Source organism: Salvelinus sp. IW2-2015, linkage group LG1 (genome assembly GCF_002910315.2).
Source record: "Salvelinus sp. IW2-2015 linkage group LG1, ASM291031v2, whole genome shotgun sequence".
NCBI lineage: Eukaryota > Metazoa > Chordata > Actinopteri > Salmoniformes > Salmonidae > Salvelinus > Salvelinus sp. IW2-2015.
In genome coordinates, this window is record NC_036838.1 from 45,695,910 (window position 1) to 45,712,696 (window position 16,787).

The 16,787-nt window shown below is 45.6% G+C and overlaps 1 pseudogene; it reads left to right on the top strand.

Annotated features, from left to right (window-relative positions):
• The first annotated feature begins 688 nt into the window (after nt 1-688).
• LOC111971024 (U7 small nuclear RNA) lies at nt 689-745 on the top strand (annotated as a pseudogene).
• The last annotated feature ends 16,042 nt before the right edge of the window (nt 746-16,787 follow it).

Consider the following 16,787-nt stretch of genomic DNA (forward strand, 5'->3'; position numbering starts at 1 on the left):
AATATGTGCCGAGCTGATAAGGATGTTCACAGAAAGTGAGGCTGTCATCTTCCTCCCTCACCTCGCCTGGCCTCGCCACGGAGCCAAGGAGAGGGAAGTAGAGGAAGAAGAGAAGAGGTGGATGAAGGGAGAAGAGGAGGAGAGGAGGAGAGGAGGAGACTGGTCTATATTTATCTCCACCATGAGCTAATTGCTCCAAGAGATCAAAGAGCCTCATCGTTAGGAAGGTACTGGATAGAGAGTAGAATGATGATGTCACTTGCTTATGTAACCCTCTCACCACGACTCCAATAGATCAGCACAAGGAGAGGGAGAGGTTTTGGATGGTTGAGGGGCAGATTTTGGAGAACTGTGGGGAATCTTTGATGGTTGGTGGCCTGGTGGTTGGGAGCTTGGCCCGGTGGCCGATAGGTCGCTGGTTCGGATCCCCGTTTTGACTTGGTGGGAGAACCCTTTGGCGAGAATGCCAAGAGTGTGCAAAGCTGTCATCAAGGCAAAGGGTTGCAAAGGGTGGCTATGTAGTAATCAATATGTTTTTGGTTACTACATGATTCCATATGTGTTATTTCATAGTTTTGATGTCTTCACTATTATTCTACAATGTAGAAAATAGTAAAAATAAAGAAAAACTCTGGAATGAGTAGGTGTTCTAAAACTTTTGACCGGCAGTGTACCTACTTACACTTTATAGAACATTTGCTCTTTTAGTATTTCTCCAGCTGGTTTCCTGAAAAAGAAAGCCTCCACTTCTATGACAAAGATAATAAAACACTGTAGTAAATACTATAGTAATGTCTGCAAAAACACTACAGTAAATACTACAGTATACTACAGTCTGCAAAAACACTACAGTAAATACTACAGTATACTACAGTCTGCAAAAACACTACAGTAAATACTACAGTATACTATAATCTGCAAAAATACTACATTAATTATTATAGCACATACTACAGTCCGCAAAAACACTACAGTGAATACTACAATAAAGGCTGAAAAAACACTACAGTGAATACTATAGTATTTATACCATATTATAGTATACTATAATATTTTTATGTGGGTAACTCTTTTTTGCAACGCTGGCTAGCTATATTCTCGACAGCAGCATGCGATTTCAGGTAAATTCGATAGATAGATGTTTAACTATACTTTCTCTAGACTTGTTACAGGTTAGTCAAATGAAAGATGCACTATGCAGAAATCGCTCCGCCATTTCCTGGTTGCTAAAAGTTAGTTTGCCTAATAGTTCCCCTAATTTCAGTTTATGTGACAAAACAAGGTATGTTGGCAGTTGATGTTACTCTTCAATAACACAGACCCAAAGCAAATCAGGGGGAGAAAAAAAGGTTTATTCAAAGAGGACAAATCATAGATGTTGTGCTGAGAAGTAGATGTTCATTCTTCCCTGTCCTCAGTGATTCTCTCCATAGAACAAAGAGGCAGGATATAGTTTTATAACCGAACCCTAGCCTGTGGTTGACCAATTAGAATTCCTTGCAATAAAACTGGGCCAATGGCCAAATAAGTATCCTGTTTCAGGCTCAATGCCTAGACAAATTCCTCCCAGGTCTCTGACCCATTGATCATTAATTCCCTATTACAGAAATACCACTATTTCCATTGATCGTTAATTTCCTCTTGACCTTTAATCTTCTGCGTTGTGTATTTATCTTCAAAATATTCGTACACTCCCCCCTAGACCATTTAAAAAATACATATACTTAAATATGTATTTTTAGAAAATAATAGGAAACATGAAAATATAGGCAGTATAAAAAACATTAGCAGTAAGCATAAAATCCTTCACATTAAACACCTTTCATTTCTATGAAACACAAAGGGCATATTTTACTTGCTCCTACAATAAGAAATAGATTTCAAACAAAGTTATAGACAATAAGTATTAACAGGTGTAATGATGATGTCCCTTACGACTCCTACCACATCCTGTATTAGGGTGCGCACATCCTCAAGGGTGCGTGCTCTGCCCCCTCCTGTACTCCCTGTTCATCCATGACTGCGTGGCCAAGCACGCCTCCAACTCAATCATCAAGTTTGCAGACGACACAACAGTTGTAGGGTTGACTACCAACAATGACGAGACAGCCTACAGGGAGGAGGTGAGGGCTCTGGGAGTGTGGTGCCTGGAAGACAACCTCTCACTCAACGTCAACAAAACAAAAGAGATGATTGTGGACTTCAGGAAACAGCAGAGGGTGCACCCCCCTATCTACATCGACAGGACCACAGTGGAGAAGGTGGAAAGCTTCAAGTTCCTTGGCGTACACATCACTGACCAACTGAAATGGACCACCCACACAGACAGCGTGGTGAAGAAGGCGCAACAGAGCCTCTTCAACTTCAGGAGGCTAAAGAAATTTTGCTTGTCACCTTAAACCCTCACACATTTTTACCGATGAACAATTGAAAGCATCCTATTGGGCTGTATCATCACCTGGTATGGAAACTGCAACGCCCGCAACCGCAAGGCTCTCCCGACGGTGGTGCATTCTGTCCAACGCATTAACGGGGGCAAACTACCCGCCCTCCAGGACACCTACAGCACCCGATGTCACAGGAAGGCCAAAAAGATCATCAAGGACATCAACCACCCGAGCCACTGCCTGTTCACCCCTTTATCATCCAGAAGGTGAGGTCAGTACAGGTGCATCAAAGCTGGGACAGAGAGACTGAAAAACAGCTTCTATCTCAAGGCCATCAGACTGTTAAACACCCATCACTAGCACATTAGAGGCTGCTGACTATAGGCGTAGACTAGGAATCACTGGCCACTTTAAGGAATGGAACACTAGTCACTTTAATAATGTTTACATATCTTGCATTACTCATCTCATATGTATATACTGTATTCTATACTATTCTACGGTATCTTAGTCACTTAATAATGTTACATAATCTTGCATTACTCATCTCATATGTATATACTGTATTCTATACTATTCTATGGTATCTTAGTCACTTAATGTTTACATATCTTGGCATTACTAATCTCATGTGTATACACTGTATTTATACATTCTACTGTATCTTAATCACATTAATAATGTTTACATATCTTGCATTACTCATCTCATATGTATATACTGTATTCTATACTTCTATGGTATCTTAGTCCTTAATTTACATATCTTGCATTACTCATCTCATATGTATATACTGTATTCTATACTATTCTACTGTATCTTAGTCACTTAATGTTTACATATCTTGCATTACTCATCTCATATGTATAACTGTATTCTATACTATTCTACTGTATCTTAGTCCGTTCATATGTAAAACTCATTCCTACTTAGATTTATGTGCATGGGTATTTGTTGTGTAATTTGTTAGATATTACTTGTTAGATATTACTGCACTGTTGGAGCTAGAAGCACACGCCGTACTTCCGGCGCCGATAGAGATGGCAGCCTCGCTTCGCGTTCTTGGAAAATATGCAGTATTTTGTTTTTTTACGTGTTATTTCTTACTCGGTACCCGGGTAATCTTAGGTTTCATTACATACAGTCGGGAGGAACTACTGAATATACGATTAACGTCAACTCACCATCGTTCCTACCAGGAATATGACTTCCCGAAACGGATCCAGTGTTTTGCCTTCCACACAATACAATGGATCTGATCCCAGCGGCGACCCTGTGCGACGCCGAAAAAGGGGAAAACGTGGCGGTCTCGTGGTCAGGCTTCGGAGACGGGCACATGCGCTCCACTCCCTAGCTTACTACTCGCCAATCCAGCTCTCTTGACATAAGGTTGATGAAATCCGAGCACGGGTAGCATTCCAGAGAGACATAGGGATTGCAACGTGCTCTGCTTCACGGAAACATGGCTAACTCAAGGGACGCTAACGGAGTCGGTGCAGCCAGCTGGTTTCTCCATGCATCGCGCCGACAGAAACAAACATCTTTCCGGTAAGAAGAGGGCGGGGGGGTATGCCTTATGATTAACGAGAAGTGGTGTGACCATCAAAATAAACACAAGAACTCAAGTCGTTCTGTTCACCTGATCTAGAACTTCACAATCAAATGTCGACCGCATTATCTACCAAGGGAATTCTCGTCAATCATAATCACAGCCGTATACATTCCCCCCAAGCAGAACATCGATGGCCCTGAACGAACTTTACTGACTCTTTGTAAACTTGGAAACCACACACCTGAGGCTGCATTCATCGTAGCTGGGGATTTTAACAAGGCTTAATCTAAAAACAAAACTCCCTAAATTCTATCAGCATATCGATTGTGCTACCAGGGCTGGAAAAACACTGGACTTTGCTACACTAATTTCCGCGACGCTTACAAGGCCCGCCCCTTTCGGAAAAGCTGACCACGACTCCATTTTGTGTGATTCTGCCTACAAACAGAAACTCAAACAACAAGCTCCGCGCTCAGGTCTGTTCAACGCTGGTCCGACCAATCTGAATCCACGCTTCAAGACTGCTTCGATCACGCGGGATTGGATATGTTCCGCATCGCGTCCAACAACAATATTGACGAATATGCTGATTCGGTGAGCGAGTTCATTAGGAAGTGCATTGACGATGTCTACCCACAGCAACGATAAAAACATTCCCAAACCAGAAACCGTGGATTGACGGCAGCATTTGCGTGAAACTGAAAGCGCGAACCACTGCTTTTAACCAGGGCAAGGTGACCGAAGCATGACCGAATACAAACAGTGTAGCTATTCTGCTCCGCAAGCAATCAAACAGGCTAAGTCTCAGTACAGGACAAAATCGAGTCGAAATTCAACAGCTCAGACACAAGAGGTATGTGGCAGGGTCTACAGTAATACGGATTACAAAAGAAAACCAGCCCGTCGAGGACCAGGATGTCTGCTCCCAGACAGGCTAAACAACTTTTTTGCCCGCTTTGAGGACAATACAGTGCCACTGACACGCCCCCTACCAAAACCTGCGGGCTCTCCTTCACGCAGCGAGGTGAGTAAAACATTTAAACGTGTTAACCCTCGAAAGGCGTCAGGCGAGGGCATTCCAGCCGCGTCCTCAGAGCATGCGCAGACCAGCTGGCTGTGTGTGTTACGGACATATTCAATCAATCTTATCCAGTCTGCTGTTCCCACATGCTCTAAGAGGGCCCCATTGTTCTGTTCCCAAGAAAGCTAAGGTAACTGAGTAAACGACTATCGCCCGTAGCACTCACTTCCGTCATCATGAAGTGCTTTGAGAGACAGTCAAGGACCATATCACCTCCACCTACCGGACACCCTAGACCCACTCCAATTTGCTTACCGACCCAATAGGTCCACAGACGACGCAATCGCAACCACACACCTGCACTGCCCTAACCATCTGGACAAAGAGGAATACCCATGTGAGAATGCTGTTCATCGATTACAGCTCAGCATTTAACACCATAGTACCCTCCAAACTCGTCATCAAGCTCGAGACCCTGGGTCTCGACCCGCCCTGTGCAACTGGGTCCTGGACTTCCTGACGGGCCGCCCGCAGGTGAGGGTAGGTAACAACATCTCCACCCGCTGATCTCAACACTGGCGCACAAGGTGCGTTCTGAGCCCTCTCTGTACTCCCTGTTCACCACGACTGCGTGGCCATGCACGCCTCCAACTCGATCATCAAGTTTGCGGATGACACTACAGTGGTAGGCTTGATCACCAACAACGACGAGAGCCGGCCTACAGGGAGGAGGTGAGGGCCCTCGGAGTGTGGTGTCAGGAAAAAACCTCATACTCAACGTCAACAAAACAAAGGAGATGATTGTGGACTTCAGGAAACAGCAGAGGAGCACCCCCCTATCCACATCGACGGGTCAGTAGTGGAGAAGGTGGAAAGTTTAAGTTCCTCGGTGTACACATCACGGACAAACTGAATGGTCACACCACAACAGACAGCGTTGTGAAGAAGGCGCAGCAGCGCCTCTTCAACCTCAGGAGGCTGAGAAATTCGGCTTGTCACCAAGCACTCACAAACTTCTACAGATGCAAATCGAGAGCATCTGTCGGGCTGTATCACCGCCTGGTACGGAACTGCTCCGCCACAACCGTAAGGCTCTCCAGAGGGTAGTGAGGTCTGCAGAACGCATCACAGGGGCAAACTACCTGCCCTCCAGGACACCTACACCACACGATGTCACAGGAAGGCCATAAAGATCATCAAGGACAACAACCACCAAGCCACTGCCTGTTCACCCCGCTATCATCCAGAAGGCGAGGTCAGTACAGGTGCATCAAAGCAGGGACCGAGAGACTGAAAAAGCTTCTATCTCAAGGCCATCAGACTGTTAAACAGCCACCACTAATTTTAGCGGCCGCTGCCAACATACTGACTCAACTCCAGCCACTTTAAATGGGAATTGATGGAAATTATGTAAAATGTAACTAGCCACTTTAGCAATGCCACTTAATACAATGTTTACATACCCTACATTACCCATCTCATATGTATATACTGTATCTTATATCATTACTGCATTGCCATCTTTATGCAATAATGTACCACTAGCCACTTTAAACTATGCCATCTTTAGTTTACATACCACTACAGTACTCATCTCATATGTATATACGCTACTCTATACCATCTACTGCATTCTGCAATGCCGTTCTGTACCACCACTCATCCATATATCTTTATGTACATATTCTTTATCCCTTCACACTTGTGTGTGTGTGTAAGGTAGTAGCGTGGAATTGTTAGGTTAGATTACTGTTGGTTATTACTGCATTGTCGGAACTAGAAGCACAAGCATTTCGCTACACTCGCATTAACATCTGCTAACCATGTGTATGTGACTAATAAAATTTGATTTGATTTGATTTGATGCATTTCGCTACACCCGCAGTAACATCTACTAACCACGTGTATGTATAAAATTGGATTTGATTTGATTTTGATTAGGAGGAAACTCACAAAATAAATAATTGTCTGCAAGACAATAATATTCAATCGTCCTATTGGCAAGGTAATCATTCACCAAGTCCTTTAAAAGTGACCAGCTCTTCCACACTGGTATCAGTCCCACATAGATAACTATTAGACATGATGTTCTGACAGTCTGCTGGTAATGAGGAATTCTTCTTCGTTCCACTGGTTGATAAGGACTTCTCTAATGAACACTTCACTGGTGATCTTGTATCATTTCAGGTACAGGCCTTGGGTCAAGGGATATTGCTTCAGCTTCAGACGGCAGATTATCATAACCTGTAACGAAGGAAACAAAAAAGTGAAAGTAACATGTCCTAGTTTCAAGAGAAATTGACATTTCACCTAGATATCCCTAATATGACGACTGCGGTGTACAACATAGAAGCTTATCAGGTTCTGATCATTTTTCTATACTTCTTCATCCGAGATTGACCCCCGATTGCTAATCAATCAGTTCTTTATTCTCAGTTCTCCAGGCTCCGCTTTGTCATCAAAATGGACAACCTTACAATGAGTGACATCTATCCATCGGGACTTTCTCTGAACTTTCACTGCTGACCTTGTTATGAGCAAAACATGATAAAGACCTTCCCAGTTTGGTCCTAATGTGTCTGTTGCATATTTTTTTACCATCACCCACTGTCCTGGTACAACGTCATGTCCCCCCTCGGGAGTTATTCCCCACACGTCTTTTAATTGTCTGTCTGCTTCCCTACCGCATTAGAGAGTTGTATGCAATAGATAAGCATTGTGTCACTCACAAAGTGAATGTCTGCTTTTCTCAAATCTAACGTGCCTGTCACTATCATATTGTCCATTGTAGTAACTGCCCAGCCTGCCTTCCTCACACCCTCCTTCACAATGCTTGAACCATCTGTGTATAAGATAAGCTCAGGGTTTTCCTACGGATGACTCTTAGTAAACACATCAGAGAGCTGATCCAAAACCAACTCACAACAGTCGTGTTCAAGTAATGTGGTATCTGAAGGAAGCATCAGAGTAGCTGGATTACATGGTGTGCCACGTTGTATGATGATGTTATACAACTTTTGAAGTTAATGCAATACCATTTTTAAGTGAGAGAACCACTCTGGAAAAGGGCGGAACAGCTCCTCCGGATGTGAACATGAAAAATATTTTAAATTCACCGTCTAGTGACATGAAGAACCATTTCAAAGTAGAGAAGTGTAGGCAAGAGATAATAAAGAAATATTCCGTCATTGTTGACAAAGATGGAACATGGAATCTGTCTGATATGCAAAAAGCTTAGGGAAAAATACAGAGAATGTCTAACTCGTTGACAAAAACACGATGGTCTTTAACAGTATTAGCCGAAAAAAGAAAAGGGGAAGATAAATTCTGTCTTGAGAACCGTGATAGGACATTACAAAGAGATAAAGAGAGTTTGGGGGCTTTTGGTGAACAGATAAAAACCTTAAAAGAAGAAATTCAACAATTACAGGCAAGGGTCGTAAAAGCAGACTTGGCCCCCACCTGTGGACCTTTTGTTCCCTCAGGCTGAGTTGCGCAAGGATGATAGGGTTTCAAGCATCTGGTCCGCATTGCCTGGCTTTGAGTCAATAGATTCTGACAGCGGTGACGAACAATGTCTTAGGCCAACCAGAACACAGGCTGTAAAAGGTAGTAAAGACAAACCTCCGGTGACAGTAATCACACATAAATCAGCATCTCCAAAACAGTTGGATGAATGGTCAAAAACTTTGAAGCATCCACGAGACAGGGGTATGAAGATGTGGGACCCAGTATTTCTACTTGCACATCATCATCTGCACATCTATCACTCCAGTGTTAATGCTAAATTGTCATTATTTCTCCACTATGGCCTATTTATTGCCTTACCTCCCTAATCTTACTACATTTGCACACACTGTATATACATTTTTCTATTGTGTTATTGACTGTTTGTTTATCCCATCTGTAACTCTGTGTTGATGTTTTTGTCGCACTGCTTTGCTTTATATTGGCCAGGTTGCAGTTGTAAATGAAAACTTGTTCTCAACTGGCCTACCTGGGAAATAAAATGTTTTAAAAAATTGAAGCGTTATACGAAACTCCTTATGATGGGTTACAGTTATTAGCCTTTGTTTTGAACAACCATGAACATGGTGTAGTTGAAGAAAAGGTTTAAAGAGCTGTGGGTGGTGAAGAGCAAGATGTGGCTGATGGATGGAGAGCCACACATGTTTTCCTTAAGGGTCTGACCAATGCAACCACCAATTGGGGAGAGATAACCAATGTGTTCAAAAACCGAAAGAACCGTTTGTTGAATTTGAAGAAAGGTTTAGAGCAGAAGTGGTTGGACACAGTGGGTTACCCGGCATGGAAGATGAAGATACACTCAATTCCTCCAAAATGGGGCAATCACCCAATCTATACACAATGATTTACAACAACAAAATTGTTTCCACAACTACTGATTGGGACAAAACTACAGCGACATCATCGAGAGGCTGTCACGACTGGATAGAAACATCAGTCTGTAACGGGCTTCCCGTTACAGATTCGACCAAACTGCAGCGGGTTGTGAATACATAATGATTTAATAAACAAAACTGAAGAACACGACGAACACTTGAATAATTACAAAACAAATAAACGAATGTAGACAGACCTGGACCCGAACTTACATACAACGTGAAGAACGCATGAACCAGGAAACAGACTACATAAAACGAACGAACAAACAAAACCCGGAACAGTCCCGTGTGGCGTAACATACAGACACTGACACAGGAGACAATCACCCACAAACAAACAGTGAGAACAACCTACCTTAATATGACTCTCAATCAGAGGAAACGTCAAACACCTGCCTCTAATTGAGAGCCATACCAGGCAACCCAAAACCAACATAGAAACAGAAAACATAGACTGCCCACCCAAAACTCACGCCCTGACCATCAAACACATACAAAACAACAGAAAACAGGTCAGGAACGTGACACAGTCAACATAATAAACCAGCTGTTATCAAAGTTGTGCAGAGAGTTTTGCAGAGAGTTGTGTCCAGAGTTGTGTAGAGAGTTGTGCAGAGAGTTGTGTAGAGAGTTGTGCAGAGAGTTGTGAAGAGAGTTGTGTAGAGAGTTGTGCAGAGAGTTGTGTAGAGAGTTGTGCAGAGAGTTGTGCAGAGAGTTGTGTAGAGAGTTGTGCAGAGAGTTGTGTAGAGAGTTGTGCAGAGAGTTGTGCAGTGAAACCAACAACATTATTCGTTCAGCAGAAGAGAAACCTGGTGTCCAGTTGAAGTCATTTAAACTCAGTTTTTCACAATTCCTGACATTTAATCCTTGTAAAAATTCCCTGTCTTAGGTCAGCTAGGATCACCACTTTATTTTAAGAATGTGAAATGTCAGAATAATAGTAGAGAGAATGATTTATTTCAGCTTTTATTTCTTTCATCACATTCCCAGTGGGTCAGAAGTTGACATACACTCAATTAGTATTTGGTAGCATTGCCTTGAAATTGTTTAACTTGGGTCAAACTTTTCGGGTAGCCTTCCACAAGCTTCCCACAATAAGTTGGGTGACTTTTGGCCTATTCCTCCTGACAGAGCTGGCTTCCAAATAGACAATGACCCCAAGCATACTTCCAAAGTTGTGGCAAAATGGCTTAAGACAACAAAGTCAAGGTTGGAGTGGCCATCACAAAGCTCTGACCTCAATCCTATAGAAAATTTGTGGCAGAAACTGAAAAAGTGTGTGCGAGAAGAGGCCTACAAACCTGACTCAGTTACACCAGCTCTGTCAGGAGGAATAGGCCAAAAGTCACCCAACTTATTGTGGGAAGCTTGTGGAAGCTACCCGAAAAGTTTGACCCAGTTAAACAATTTCAAGGCAATGCTACCAAATACTAATTGAGTGATATGTCAACTTCTGACCCACTGGGAATGTGATGAAAGAAATAAAAGCTGAAATAAATCATTCTCTCTACTATTTATTCTGACATTTCACATTCTTAAAATAAAGTGGGTGATCCTAGCTGACCTAAGACAGGGAATTTTACAAGGATTAAATGTCAGGAATTGTGAAAAACTGAGTTTAAATGACTTCAACTGGACACCAGGTTTCTCTTCTGCTGAACGAATACTGTTGTTGGTTTCACTGACAACGTCTCTGCACACTCTCTACAAACTCTCTGCACAACTCTCTACACAACTCTCTGCACAACTCTCTGCACAAACTCTCTACACAACTCTCTGCACAACTCTCTACACAACCTCTTCACAACTCTCTGCACAACTCTCTACACAACTCTCTGCACAACTCTCTACACAACTCTGGACACAACTCTCTGCAAAACTCTTGCACACTTTGATACAGCTGGTTTATTATGTTGACTGTGTCACGTTCCTGACCTGTTTCTGTTGTTTTTTGTATGTGTTTGATGGTCAGGGCGTGGTTTGGGTGGGCGTCTATGTTTCTGTTTCTATGTTGGTTTTGGGTGCCTGGTATGGTCTCAATTAGAGGCAGGTGTTTGACGTTTCCTCTGATTGAGAGTCATATTAAGGTAGGTTGTTTCCACTGTTTGTGTGTGGTGATTGTCTCCTGTGTCAGTGTCTGTATGTTACGCACACGGGACTGTTCCGGGTTTGTTTGTTTGTTCGTTTTATGTAGTCTGTTTCCTGTTCATGCGTTCTTCACGTTGTATGTAAGTTCGGGTCCAGGTCTGTCTACATTCGTTTATTTGTTTTGTAATTATTCAAGTGTTCGTTGTGTTCTTCAGTTTTGTTTATTAAATCATTATGTATTCACAACCCGCCGCAGGTTGGTCGAATCCCTACTCCTCCTCTTCGTATGAAGAGGAGGAGGAAGCCCGTTACAGAATCACCCACCAAACCCAGATCAAGCAGCGGTAACGGACAGCACACGAAGCAGGATTTATGGTCTTGGGAGGAAATCATGGAAGGAAAAGGACCATGGGCTAAAGTTGAGGTGAATCGCCGCCCATGGGACAGCTGGAGGCAGCTCGGAGGAGCGGAGGAAAACCGGAGAGAGGAACCGGCGTTACGAGGGGAGCGTCTAGCACGGAAGCCCGAAAAGCCCGCAAGTCAACCCAAAAATTTCTTGGGGGGGCTAAGAGGTAGTGGGTCTAGGGCAGGTAGGAGACCTGCGCCCACTTCCCAGGCTAACCGTGGAGAGCGGGAGTACGGGCAGACACCGTGTTACGCAGTAGAGCGCACGGTGTCTCCTGTACGTTTGCATAGCCCGGTGCGGGTTTTCCACCTCCCGCACTGGTAGGGCTAGATTGAGCATTGAGCCAAGTGCCATGAAGCCGGCTCTACATATCTGGCCACCAGTCGTCTCCTTGGGCCGGCTTACATGGCACCAGCCTTACGCATGGTGTCCCCGTTCGCCTACATGCCCGGTGCGGGTTTTCCACCTCCCCGCACTGGTCAGGCGACGGGGAGCATACAACAGGTAAGGTTGGGCAGGTTCAGTGCTCAAGGGAGCCGTACGCCTACACGGTCCGTATTTCCGGCGCTACCTCCCCGCCCAGCCCAGTCCACCAGTGCCTACACCACGCACTAAGCCACCTGTGTGTCTCCAGAGCCCTGTACGCACTGTTCCTTCTCCCCGCACTCGCCTGAGGTGCGTGCCCTCAGCCCGGTACCTCCAGTTCGGTACCACGCACCAGGCTATAGTGCGCTTCGAGAGGTCAGTGTGCCCTGTCCCTGCTCCCCGCACTAGCCTTGAAGTGCGGTGCCGTCATCCGGTACCTCCAGTTCCGGCACCACGCACCAGGCCTACTGTGGCCTCAGCAGGGCAGAGTCGGCCGTTTGCCCAGCGCGTCTGAGCATCCGTCTGACCAGCGCCTTCTGAGCCATCCGTCTGGCCCAGCGCCTTCTGCATGTCTGCCAGCCTCCCGTCTGCCCAGCGCCTTCTGAGCCATCCGTCTGCCCAGCCGCCTTCTGAGCCATCGTCTGCCCAGCGCCTTCTGAGCCATCCGTCTGCCCAGCGCCTTCTGAGCATCCGTCTGCCCGCGCCTTCTGAGCCATCCGTCTGCCCCGGCTTCTGAAGCCATCGTCTGCCCAGCGCCTTCTGAGCAGCCCAGCGCTCGCCATCCGTCTGCCCAGCGCCTTCTGAGCCATCCGTCTGCCCAGCGCTTCTGAGCCATCCGTCTTCGCCAGCGCCTTCTGAGCCATCCGTCTGCCACGAGCCATTAAGCGCCCGTCGTCCCGAGCCATTAGAGCCGCCCGTCAGTCGAGCCGCTAGAGCCGTCCGTCAGTCAGGAGCCGCCAGAGCCGTCCGTCAGTCAGGAGCCGCCAAGGCAGTCAGAGGCGAGCGCAGCCAGTCAGGAGCCCCGAGCCGCCCAGCCAGTCAGAGCCGCCGAGCCGCCGCAGTCAGGAAGCCGCCAGACGCCCAGCCAGTCAGGAGCCGCCAGAGCCGCCAGCCAAGTCAGGAGCCGCAGGCCGCAGCCATCAGGAGCCGCAGAAGCCGCCAGCCAGTCAGGAAGCACGCCAGAGCGCCAGCCAGTCAGGAGCCGCCAGAGCCGCCAGCCAGTCAGGAGCCGCCAGAGCCGCCAGCCAGTCAGGAGCCGCCAGAGCCGCCAGCCCGTCAGGAGCCGCCAGAGCCGCCAGCCAGTCAGGAGCTGCCCTCAGTCAGTATCAGGAGCTGCCCCTACAGTCAGGACTGCCCTACAGTCAGGAGCTGCCCTACAGTCAGGAGCTGCTACATTCGGAGCTGCCCTACAGTCGAGCTGCCCTACAGTCAGGAGCTGCCCTACAGTCAGGAGCTGCCTACAGTCAGGAGCTGCCCTACAGTCATGAGCTTGCCCTACAGGTCATGAGCTGCCCTACAGTCCGGAGCTGCCTACAGTCCGGAGCTGCCCTACAGTCATGAGCTGCACTCAGTCCGGAGCTTGCCACTCAGTCCGGAGCTGCCACCCAGTCGGACTGCACCCAGTCCGGGCTGCCACCCAGTCCGGAGCTGCCATTAGTACAGGTTGTCCTCTGTCCTAAGCTATCCTCTTGTCCTGAGCTATCCCTCTGTCCGGAGCTACCTCTCTGTCCGGAGCTACCTCTCTGTCCGAGCTACCTCTCTGTCCGGAGCTACCTCTCTGTCCGGAGCTACCTCTCTGTCCTGAGCTACCTCTCTTCCTGAGCTACCTCTCTGTCCTGAGCTGTCTCTCTATGTAGGAGGGCCTTTAGGAAGTTCCTGGACCATGGTCGGGGGCGAGGTCGCCACTCAAAGACGCTAAGGAGGGGACAAAGACAATGGTGGAGTGGTGTCCTCGTCCACCGCTGGAGCCGCCACCGCGGACAGATTGCCCACCCAGACCCTCCCCTTGAGTTTTAGGGTGCGCCCAGATTCGCACCTTGAGGGGGGGGTTCTGTCACGTTCCTGACTGTTTTCTGTTGTTTTGTATGTGTTGATTGAGTCAGGGCGTGAGTTTTGGGTGGGCAGTCTATGTTTTCTGTTTCTACTGTTTGGTTTTGGGTTGCCTGGTATGGCTCTCAATTAGAAGCAGGGTGTTGACGTTCCTCCTGTTGAGAGTCATATTAAGGTGGTTTTTCTCACTGTTTGTTTGTGGGTGATTGTCTCCTGTGTCAGTGTCTGTATGTTACGCCACACGGGCGCTGTTCGGGTTGTTTTGTTCGTTCGTTTTATGTAGTCTGTTCCTTTTCATGCGTTCTTCACGTTGTATGTAAGTTCGGGTCCAGGTCTGTCTACATTCGTTTATTTGTTTTGATTATTTCAAGTTCGTCGTGTTTCTTCAGTTTTGTTTATATAAATCATTATGTATTCACAACCCGCTGCAGTTTGGTCGAACTGTAACGGGAAGCCCGTTACAGACTGATGTTCTTATCCAGTCGTGACCAGCTCTCGATGATGTCGCTTGTAGTTTTGTCCCAATCAGTAGTTGTGGAAACCATTTTGTTTGTTGTAAATCATTGTGTATAGATTGGGTGATTGCCCCATTTGGAGAATTGAGTGTATCTTCATCTTCCATGCCGGGGTAACCACTGTGTCCAACCACTTCTGCTCCTAAACCTTTCTTCAAATTCAACAAACGGTTCTTTCGGTTTTTGAAACACATTGGTTATCTCTCCCCATTGGTGGTTGCATTGGTCAGACCCTTAGAAAACATGTGTGGCTCTCCATCCATCAGCCACATCTTGCTCTTCACCACCCACAGCTCTTTTAAACCTTTTCTTCCATACACCATGTTCATGGTTGTTCAAACAAAGGTAATAACTGTTAACCCATCATAAGGAGTTTCGTATAACGCTTCAATTTTTTAAAACATTTTATTTCCCAGTAGGGCAGTTGAGAACAAGTTTCATTATACAACTGCAACCTGGCCAAATATAAAGCAAAGCAGTGCGACAAAAACATCCAACACAGAGTTACAGATGGGATAAACAACATGTCAATAACACAATAGAAAAATGTATATACAGTGTGTGCAAATGTAGTAAGATTAGGAGGTAAGCAATAAATAGGCCATAGTGGAGAAATAATGACCAATTTAGCATTAACACTGGAGTGATAGATGTGCACGATGATGATGTGCAAAGTAGAAATACTGCGGTCCACCATTTCATACCCCCTGTCTCCTGTGGTTGCTTCAAAGTGTTTGACCCTTTCATCCAATGTTTTGGAGATTGTGGATTTATGTGCTGTGATTACTGGTCACCCGGAGGTTTGTCTTTACTACCTTTCTTACAGCCTGTGTGTTGGTGGCCTAGACATTGTTCGTCACCGCTGTCAGCATCTATTGACTCAAAGCCAGGTCAATGCGGACCAGGATGCTTTGAAAAACCCTATCATCCTTGCGCAACTCAGCATGAGGGAACAAAAGGTCCACAGTTGGGGGCCAAAGTCTGCTTTTACCGGACCCGTTGCCTGTAATTGTTGAATTTCTTCTTTTAAGTGGTTATCTTTGTTCACCAAAAGCCCCCAACTCTCTATATTCCTCTTTGTAATGTCCTATCAACGGTTCTCAAGACAGAAATTTATTCTTTCCCCTTTTCTTTTTTTCGTGCTATATACTGTTAAAAGACCATCGCTGTTTTTGTCAACGAGTTAGACATTCTCTGTATTTATTCCCGTAAGCTTTTTTGGCATACAGGACATGATTCCATGTTCCATTCTTTGTCAACGAATGACGGATATTTCCTTTATTATCTCTTGCCTACCACTTCCTCTACTTTGAAATGGTTCTTCATGTCACTAGACGGTGAAATTTAAAATATTATTTTTCATGTTTCACATCCGGAGAGCTTGTTCCGCCCTTTTGTCCAGAGTGGTTCTTCTCACTGTAAAAAATGGTATATGCATTAACTTCAAAGTTTGTATAACATCATTACATACAACGTTGGCACCACCATGTATCCAAGCCTACTCTTTGTGCTTCGTTCTATGATACCACATTACGTTGAACCACGATGTTTGACGTTGGTTTGGATCGAGCCTCTCTGATGTGTTACTAAAGAGTCAATCCCGTAGAAAACGCTGGTCTTATCTATTACTACCAGATGTTCAAGCATTTGTGAAGGGGGTCGTGTGATGGAAGGCAGGCTGGGAGTTACTACAATGGACAATATGATGTGACAGGCACGTTAGATTTGAGAAAAGAGGCCATCACTTTGTGAGTGACCACAATGGCTTTTCTATTGGCTAAAACTCTCTAATTGCGTTAGGGAGCAGACTAGACAATAAAAAAGACGTGTGGGAATAACTCCCGAGGGGGACATGGAGTTGTACCAGGCAGTGGGTGATGGTAAAAAAAATATGCACAGACACTTAGCGACCAAAACTGGAGGTCTTTATCATTGTTTTGCTCATAAAACAAGGTCAGCAGTGAAAGTTCAGAGAAAATCTCTCTCTTTGTGTGTGG